Source organism: Scylla paramamosain, chromosome 3 (genome assembly GCF_035594125.1).
Source record: "Scylla paramamosain isolate STU-SP2022 chromosome 3, ASM3559412v1, whole genome shotgun sequence".
Lineage (NCBI taxonomy): Eukaryota > Metazoa > Arthropoda > Malacostraca > Decapoda > Portunidae > Scylla > Scylla paramamosain.
In genome coordinates, this window is record NC_087153.1 from 32015522 (window position 1) to 32025656 (window position 10135).

Consider the following 10135-nt stretch of genomic DNA (forward strand, 5'->3'; position numbering starts at 1 on the left):
CATAGTAATAGTTTCTTCTTTGGTTCAGCTAAGTGTGATGCAAATTTGGAGTATAAAAGGGAATTTTTTTTTAGTGTCCCTAGTTTATTACTGTTTCGTTATTTCGTCTCTGGTTGCTGAAATTAAGTAAAAAAGTTTCATTCTCGTTAGCAGTCGAAGGATTAACAAACTCTTAGCCTTGCAACGTCGTCGCTATTTGTACTGTCCCTCAGTTTTCCCCACCCACTACATACTCCTCCTCCTCGTCCTCCTCCTCCTCCTCCTCCTCCTCTTTCTCCTCGTCGCCGACCTTGCCGTAAAGCCCCACCACGGACTTGCAAACGGAAGTGAACGGCGTTGCCAAGCGGGTCTTCTCACGATAATGAAATAAAAATATAAAAGAGACAAAAAGACAAAGCATGCTGCGCCTCCTGGGAAAGCTGTGCCTGTCTGGTGCTAGAGGCGATGTGTGTCCCCTCCCGTCGGTGGTCAGGTCAGGAAGCGCCGCAGGGGAGGTGGCGAGGATGTGGAATGCACGGCTTTGTCCTTGCTAAACCTCTCCTCAAGGGACGAACACTTGTGTGATTAGATATAACAAGATAAATATGTTGTGTGCAAATAAGACAAGTGGGGTTTTTTCTTCGTGTGTGTGTGTGTGTGTGTGTGTGTGTGTGTGTGTGTGTGTGTGATGAGAAAGCACTTTATCAGACGTTCCCATAGAGAAAAATAGTTAAATATATAATGAATAGTTATTCTCATCTTAAATCTTCATTCATCTACTCAAAAATTCCGTTATCAAAAGAAATGCAGAGTTTATTTATTTATCTCTATTCTTACAGTAAACTTAAGCGCTTTGAAGACAAGAGCCAACAAGATTCGCGCTAACGTGCAGTTGCCTCGTTAGTGTCTATTTCCCACCTCTCAAGATAAAGTAGGAGAGAGTTTTGGACAGTCTTTCTTTGCAGTAATTGTTTGCACCGGCGGGCAGGTGGCGGGACAGGTGGGGCGTGCGGGCCACCTGCTTGTCTGACGGCTGGGGACGAGTCTGTGGGCGAGATGAGGCAGCGATGTGTGTGTGTGTGTGTGTGTGTGTGTGTGTGTGTGTGTGTCAGGAGAACTGCAACATATTGACTAACCAAATAATAATCAAACACGTAGCTAACACACACACACACGCACACAAACAAGAGACATGGACAGGAGGGGGAGAGAGGGAGAAGTATCCAGTGGTGTCCAATCGTGCGTGGCAGGCAAGATGAGCCTGCAATGATTTTTTTTTTCACTATTTTTTCCATCCTTTCAGCTCACAAGTTAGGTCCTTTTTTTCCCCCATTTTTTTTTCTTTTTTCTTCTCTCCTCCTAATCCGCCTTCCCGCTGATATTTAATAACCCTCATTCTGGCCCCGCCTTGCACCCGCACGATGTGTTTCAAGGTCACTGCCTCGGCGCATCCCATCCATATCCCTGCACGCAACTGCTCCACCCTCGAACTTAATTGCCTGGTGAAGGACTTACACACACACACACACACACACACACACACACACACACACACACACACACACACACACATACTACCTGCCTCCATCAACATCACCACCACTACCACCACCAAGCGTCCTCCACCTCAGCCCACTTCCACCCTTCATCCACCCGTCTCCACCCACCGAAACTGTGACTCAGGTGGCCGTGAAATGGTAATAAAAGTGCTCGTGTCTTTATTTTCTCTGAAGTATCTCTCTGTCTGTGTCTCTCCGCCTTTCTCACACACATACAGCTCTGTCCTTCGCCTTATCACCTCCTGTTTGTTTGACATTCATATCACAATCCACTATTCTTATTTTGTCATGGTGAATGTATTTATTTATCTTCATTTCAAGGGCCTGAGTGAAGCCCGCACCATTGTTCAGGCTGCACCTTTTATCATTTCATATTACATAGCTGCGTGTTGGTTTGGTGACATGTGGCGTGAGCTAATTTGGGAGAGAGAGAGAGAGAGAGAGAGAGAGAGAGAGAGAGAGAGAGAGAGAGAGAGAGAGAGAGAGAGAGAGAGAGAGAGAGAGGGGGGGGGAGGGTTAGTTCGGTAATGTATGCGAGGCTGTGGGTGTTTTTATGTGGCAGTCGAGAGGGGCACCGGTCCGCATAAATATATCAAGGTCACCAGGGCCAGACCGAGGGATCTTCACCAAACCAGTCAGTAGTAAGTGTGCGTGGCAGGCGCGTTTTGCAGACCCTGGCGTGCTGGTCTCTGTGGTGTCTCTCTCTCTCTCTCTCTCTCTCTCTCTCTCTCTCTCTCTCTCTCTCTCTCTCTCTCTCTCTCTCTCTCTCTCTGATCCACTCTCTTCTTTCCATCGTTTGTACTACTCCTGCTCACTTCGAATTAGCTTAACGCATGATAAACAACCCCTGTAAATGTTGTTAATAGGTAATGTCTGCTGCTTTGTGCTTTGTCTTTCCCTTGCGTATCTTTGTGTTCCCTTCCTTATACCTTTTACGAAGGTATTAGGTCTTCAGAGAGAGAGAGAGAGAGAGAGAGAGAGAGAGAGAGAGAGAGAGACCTTACTTACCATTACTGCTCCCGATATCACTCCCTTCCTCCCTCCCTTCCTCCTTCCCCCTCGTCAGTCACCCACGCCACTCACCAGTAGAATTTTGTTTACGTACACTTCCCCGAAGCGCCGCCACTCGCCCCCTGCCCCGCTGCTCTCACCCTCCAACCCAACAGAAAAAAAGAAAAATATCCAAGGCCAGGTCTGAAGTTTGCCTTGGGAGAAGTAACGCTGTTTTATGCGTGGCCATCTCTACTTGGTGTCCTCAGGTGTTGGTTTTTCCTTTATTATAGCTTTGTTTTTTGTTTTTTCTTCTCTCTTTCTCTCTCTCTCTCTCCCTCTCGCCTCATTCCTTTAAGTGCATAACAGTTACGTGGGAGGGAGGGGAAGAATCCGGACAGTTGTGGACAGATCGGTTGCTTGTCCTTGTGACGCCAAGAGAGGAGGAGGAAAAAATGTAAAAATTCTAATATCATACGTGTTTTTGTAACCTAAGAGGTTATGTAAGCAGTTTTCGGGTGTTCGTGAGGGGATGCGACAGAAATTGTTGTAATTGTAATATCATACGAGGCAGAAAATAGATAAATGGATAAAGTCACAATGAGATCCGGATCACGTTAGGTAATCAAATTGCGTAGGAAGGATGATACGTGTGGTATGTTGCAGTTTGTTATTTTTTGTTATCCTCCGTGATGGTTTGTAGGTGCCCTAATGCAAACAAAGGGATCTGGTGTTCAGCTGGTAAGTGGAAAGCAAACAACCTCGGCTCTGTGTATATGGGTAGTTCACTGAATTGTTGGTCATGATTCGCTGTTTTTGAAAGTGTTTATGGCACAGCGGCGGGACAGCACAGTGTGTCATTGGAGGCTTCTTGACCTCCTTGTACGATGCTGCCCAGCTGATGCTTCCTTAACTCTTGTATCCGCATTCTCAAACGTACTGGAATGCTATCCCGACTGTTTTAACACGCTCTCGTTGAAGTTGTAAGACTTTCAAGGGCGTTTTTATTGTTCTAGTTACGCTTTGACTGAAATTCTGCATCATCAGTGGGAAAAACATCCAACAGAACTCGACTAACTTCATGAACTCCTTTGCACGATGCTACCCAGCTGGTGCTTCCTTACCTCTTGTAGCCGCATTCTCAAACGTTCTGGAATTTTATCTCGACTGTTTTTAACACGCTTTATTGGAAGCTATAAGATTTTCAAGAGCGTTTTTTTTCTTTCTAATGACTAACAAAGCTTCTGCATCATCAGTTAGAAATAACCCAATGAGAACACGACTGTCTTTGTGGCTTTTGAAAATAATCGTAATGAGTTCAGAAAGGGTTTCAAAATAAGGATCCTGCTGTGTCAGTCATTACCTCACACCCACTTGGTGCTGAGTATTCCCGCCAGACGTTAATAGTATCACTTTTCCCGACTGTTTAACTAAGAACACCCTCCCCTGTAGAAAACTGATGCTTCGTAAGGCCAAGATATGTACCTCATTATTTCTGTGTTGCATGCGTAGTACTATCCATTGCTAACATGCATCACCACAGGTATTTTCAGTATAATTTTAAAACACTCAGTTATTAGGTGCCCCACAGATGTTTTACAGAAGAGAACACGCACCTACCCATCCACCCACCCACCCACACACAGACACACACACACACACACACACACACACACACACTCTCTCTCTCTCTCTCTCTCTCTCTCTCTCTCTCTCTCTCTCTCTCTCTCTCTCTCTCTCTCTCTCTCTCTCTCTCTATCCTTTTGTCTGTCTGCTTGTCTGTCTGTCTCTTCATCAAACGGAAATGATATTTTAAAGTGTGATACCCGACACCAGACGCCACCACTCCTGGTCTCATTGTAGGAATAAGCACACACAGGGGAACGTTCCTAGTCCCCTCGCTCTTTCCTGTTTAGTCGCCTTTTACGGCACGCGGGGAATACTGGAGTGGCAAGAGCAGCAGCAGCAACATTCCTCCCCCTCACGTAATAGCGTGCACTACACACTAATATATTACCGCTGTCATTCTGTTTTGAACATTTACTACCTCTCAACACCTACATATGACTAGTAACTATAACACGTATTTCTCCTAGAGTAAGAGATACGGAAGTACATAATATTATAACAGCCATCCATGTACCGGTAAAGGAAAATCTTACGTACGTGTGTTTTAAAGGTCAGCATTCCTATTACATATACTCAGGATCTTGAAGCTGCAGTTCATTGTTTTCTTTTTTTTTACTCAAGTAAGTCCAGACTGCATGACGTAATGGAGAGAGATGATATTGTAACCTTCCATATACCAGTAAAGGAAAAGCTTATGTGTGTTTTTGTGTTTCAAAGGCCACCAAGCCTTCTTAGGTACGAGTATACTTGGATTCTTGCAACTGTGGTTTTATATATATATATATATATATATATATATATATATATATATATATATATATATATATATATATATATATATATATATATATATATATATATTTTTTTTTTTTTTTTTTTCTATTTCTATCAAAGCAAGATCAAACGAAATGCATAGGGAGACAATTATTACAACCTTCCATACACCAGTAAAGGAAAATCTTACACGTGTTTTTAAAGGCCTCCAATCCTTTTTCGGTATACCCTGGTATCCTGCAGCAGTGGTTCTGTTTTTAGCGTAATTTCTATAAGAGGAAGATCATACCGGAAAGGACAACTTTCCATACACCAGAAAAGGAAAACCTTACGTGTGTTTTTAAAGGTCACCAGTCCTAATTAGGTGTACTCGGGGATCTTGCAGCTGCGGTTCTATTTTTGCGCCACTGTGTACAAGGCCGAGGCACCGAGACACCGAGACACCGGAGACGTATTGCACATTTCTCATCGCCACCCCGGACATTACGTGGCTGTGTTTATTGTGTAGATTTCCGCCTGAGAAATTTGGCGTTTGTTTACATTAAGTGGCATTTCCCTTGGCGTGGCTGTGACTAGGCTGAGGGAGAGGGGGAGAGAGGAAGAGGGGGATAGGGGGAGAGAGGACAAACAGACGGACAGACAGAGAGAGAGAGAGAGAGAGAGAGAGAGAGAGAGAGAGAGAGAGAGAGAGAGAGAGAGAGAGAGAGAGAGAGAGAGAGAGAGAGGAGGTTGGCAGACAGACAGACACACAAACAGAGAGGGTGGGGAGAAATGACAGACAGACAGAGATGGGGAGAGGAAGAGAGAAACAAGGTTGAAAAAATGAATGACAGACAGACATGCAGACAGACAGGATATCGAATGGTGACAAAACAAGAGCAACATGAAGGATAATCGTGCACTCCTTATTAACCTTAATCCTTCTTTTTCCCCCACTTATTGTTGCCTAACCTTTCTGTGTTGTGCGTGCGTGCGTGCGTGCGTGCGTGCGTGCGTGCGTGCTTGCGTGGGTGACACGAGTTGCGTGCATGTATGTGATGTGTGTGTGCGTGTGTGTGCAACAGGAAAAAAAGAGGAGGGTATGTATGTATGTATGTATGTATGTATGTATGTATGTAAAGGTGTTCCAAATTAGTAGTGTGACCTTGAGGTGGTGCAGGGAATGGTGGAAGGCGGGGTGGGGGGTGAAGGGGGCGGGGACGATAGTAGAGGGGGGATGGGAGCAGGAGGGTGTTACGTCACGCGGGGGCGGTGGTGTGTTTATGGCCGGGCGGCAGTTGTGTGGAAATGGTGATGACGATGGTGACGTGTATGTGTGTGTTTGGGGAGGGGTATCTCTCTCTCTCTCTCTCTCTCTCTCTCTCTCTCTCTCTCTCTCTCTCTCTCTCTCTCTCTCTCTCTCTCTCTCTCTACGTTCCTATCCATTTTATCAATCTATTTATTTATTTATTTATCTACCTATCTATCTAGGCTTATTTATCCATCCATCCATCTCTATCTGTCTATCTATCTATCCGTCTGTCTATCTATCTGTCTATCTGTCTACCTATCTGTCTATCTACCCATCCATGTACACCATCACGGGAGCATCACTCTCATCTCTCCGGGCAGATCAGCTTCAGGGAGCGGACCAAGTGCTATTATTCGTGACGTGTAATCCTGTATACCATTGTTGTGATGATAATAGTGGTGGTGGTGGTGGTGGTGGTGGTGGTGGTAGCGGTGGCAAGAGTAGAGGTCTTGTTCTTTTCAAACGCTTTGGACTCTCACAAGGACAATTTTCAGAAGCCACGGTGATAATTACTCAGGCTCTCTCGACATTCTTTCTCTGTTTATGGCATGGAATCTTTGTTATAGTATCACTGAAATCATGAAAATTTCCTTGGACAACAATCTTTGCTTAATTTCATGATATAGATTTTTTGTTGAACTGTCATTATAATCATGGAAACATCCTTAGAATAATTTTTTCCCCTACTCATGTCTGTTAAAGTATCATCAGTATCATGAAAACACCCTGAGAAAATATAATTTCCTTATTAATGGTATATAATCTTGTTAAACTATTGTTTAAATTATGAGAACATCCTTGGGAAAAAAAAACATTCTCTCCCTATTTATGTTTATAATCTTTTTTTGAACCATCTTCAAAGAAACCGCAAATAACTCGCACAAGCCTGTTTTAGAAGTAGTCGCGATAAGGCAGCGGAGCGTTCCAGAATATGGTGCTAGCAGTGATGAGGGTTGCGTGTGTGTTGGAGATGTCTCTGAAGGACTTACTTTCCGTCCCATCATCTCTCTCTCGTGTGGTGTCGCGGCGCCATAGCTCAGTCTATTTACATTCTGCCTCCTGTGGTGTCGCTTTGAGTCTGTGAATCATTCAAGGTTGCTATTCATCAGTGTAATATTCAACTCCGTTATACCCAAAGGTGAAGCATAATTTTTCTCTATATTTAAAAAAAAAATGTATTATTGGTTTTTCCTTATTGCATTTGGATTTGAACTGTTAAGTGAGAGAATGTACAAGAGAGAGTATAAGAAGAGATGGTAAGCAAAAAATCCATAGGATGTTTAGGACAAGAGGGATGTGAGGTATGTGGATGAATGTGGAATAAGTGGAAAGAGAGGACAAAGGTCTGGAGGGAAGTGGAGACTAAAGGATGAATATGGAACAAGTGGAGGGATGTGGGGGACAGAAGGAGGAGACAATGAAGACGTGTGGATGAATTTGAAATAGGTGGAGGGAGAGGATGTAGTCTGGAAGGCCATGGGGACAAAAGAAGGAGGGAGTAGAGACGCGTGGATGGATGTGCAATAAGTGGAAGGAATTTCTTGGGCCTTGAGGGCATTTTGTGGGCAGAGAGAAGGAGGGAGTGTGGATATGCCCGAAGGGATGTGGAGTAGGTGGAGGTCAGGACAGTGTGCCTGGACCACACCCCCTCAAGGTCACCCACAACGCCCTTCCATCCCCCCTTGTCCACCCCTACCTCCTTACCAAAAAGCACTACACCTCTCCACCATTCTCCGTATCGTCATCTCTACATCCCTCCCCCTATGGACCTTCCAGGACCCTCCAGGACCCTTCCAGGAGCCTGCACACCCTTCCATTAGCTCTTCAACAATAGAAATTTCCTCGTAAAACTTTTCATAAAATTTAAAGAAAACCTCAAACTTCCAGCAGGATGTTTCATCACCACGTTCAGTATACATATTTTTCCCTCGGTAGAGTCTCACCTATTCAACGAAATCTCTCCCCACAAACCCACGTATCAGTTATTTCGCTCGTAGTAGTTTTTCCCTTTACCTACAACTGTATCCTTTTCATTCATTCTCTTACTTTTACGTCGCCTCCATTGAAACTCCTCGCGGCAAGAAGCGCCGCCTCAAGGACGACCTGTGCGGGGGCAAGAAAGACAAAGGGTGTCTGCCTCGCCTCGCCCTCACGGAAGGACTAGGATCGTCTAACTCCCAGCTTTACGAGGCGCGAGTCTACACGCCTCACTAGGACAAAGCAACGGCACATACTCATATATATTTATCGGTGACGTGGGGACCTCAAGGCGCTGCTGGGACGAAGGTGACGCTGGGGATGTTTGCTATATACACATAAGCTTACACACAAAAACACTGACAGACAGCAGGTAGACACACACACACACACACACACACACACACACACACACACACACACACACACACACACTATTCTACCTATTTAAGACATCCCAAGCACACCCTGCAGAGGTAATATTTAACCTGTCCCAATCACCAGGTGTTTTAAGCACGGAGATATATCATCAGGTAACAACCTGAGGTAGCGTGCCGGCATCCCGTCAATGGGGCAGGAGTCACCTTTTCCATTGCAGGATGAATATCAATGGGAAAAAAAAAAATAGTGTGTGTGTGTGTGTGTGTGTGTGTGTGTGTGTGTGTGTGTGTGTGTGTGTGTGTGTGTGTGTGTGTGTGTGTGTGTGTGTGTGTGCGCGCTTGTATGCATATGTGTGTGTGTGTGTGTGTGTGTGTGTGTGTGTGTGTGTGTGTGTGTGTGTGCGCGCGTTTGTATGCATATCTGTATGTGTGTGTGTGTGTGTGTGTGTGTGTGTGTGTGTGTATATATATATATAGTATATATATATATATATATATATATATATATATATATATATATATATATATATATATATATATATATATATATATATTCCGGCAGGTGTCCCTGTGCAGCCGTTGAAACCGAGATCCGCCCTGACGCCCCCTCCCCACCCTGGTTGGCAAGACGGGGTGCTACAAGGACAGACAGACACAGAGGCTAATTATCGGCAGCCAAACGGACTCCCAAACGTGATCTTGAGGTGATGTTGCCTCGGCGAGGTGATGGAGGGTGAAGGAGGCGTGAAGGATGCAGGGCAGGAAGCGCCGCTTGTACTCCCAATGGAATTCGTATTCATGTAGTAACACAAGCACCAACAGCAACACCACTATTATAGTTGTAGTACCTATTTCAATTTCTATTATCATTATTATTATTATTATTATTAATATTAATAATAATAATAATAATGATAATAATAATAATAATAATAATAATAATAATAATAATAATAATATTATTATTATTATTATTATTATTATTATTATTATTATTATTATTATTATTATTATTATCATTATTATTATTATTATTATTATTATTATCATTATTATTATTATTATTATTATTATTATTATTATTATTATTATTATTATTATTACTGCTATTACTACTACTACTACTACTACTACTACTACTACTACTACTACTACTACTACTTTTACTCGTACTGCAGTTACTACTACTACCACATCTACTACTGCTACTGCTACTACTACTACTACTACTACTACTACTACTACTACTACTACTACTACTACTACTACTACTACTACTACGATTATTACTACTACTACTACTACTACTACTACTACTACTACTACTACTACTACTACTACTACTACTACTACTATATTACTACTACTACTACTACTACTACTACTACTATTACTCGTATTGAAGTTACTACTATCACTACTACTACTGCTACTACTACTACTACTACTACTACTACTACTACTACTACTACTACTACTACTACTACTACTTCTACTATGGTTCTCTGTTAGGAAGTGATAAACATACATAGACACACACACCCACACACACACAC

The 10135-nt window shown here is 43.2% G+C and overlaps 1 long non-coding RNA gene across 1 annotated transcript in view; it reads left to right on the top strand.

Annotated features, from left to right (window-relative positions):
- LOC135093796 (uncharacterized) overlaps nt 1–9407 on the top strand; it is a 109391-nt gene extending 99984 nt beyond the window's left edge. The window contains exon 4 of the long non-coding RNA XR_010263491.1: nt 9142–9407. This is a non-coding gene — a long non-coding RNA (uncharacterized LOC135093796). The remainder of the gene's footprint in view (nt 1–9141) is intronic.
- The last annotated feature ends 728 nt before the right edge of the window (nt 9408–10135 follow it).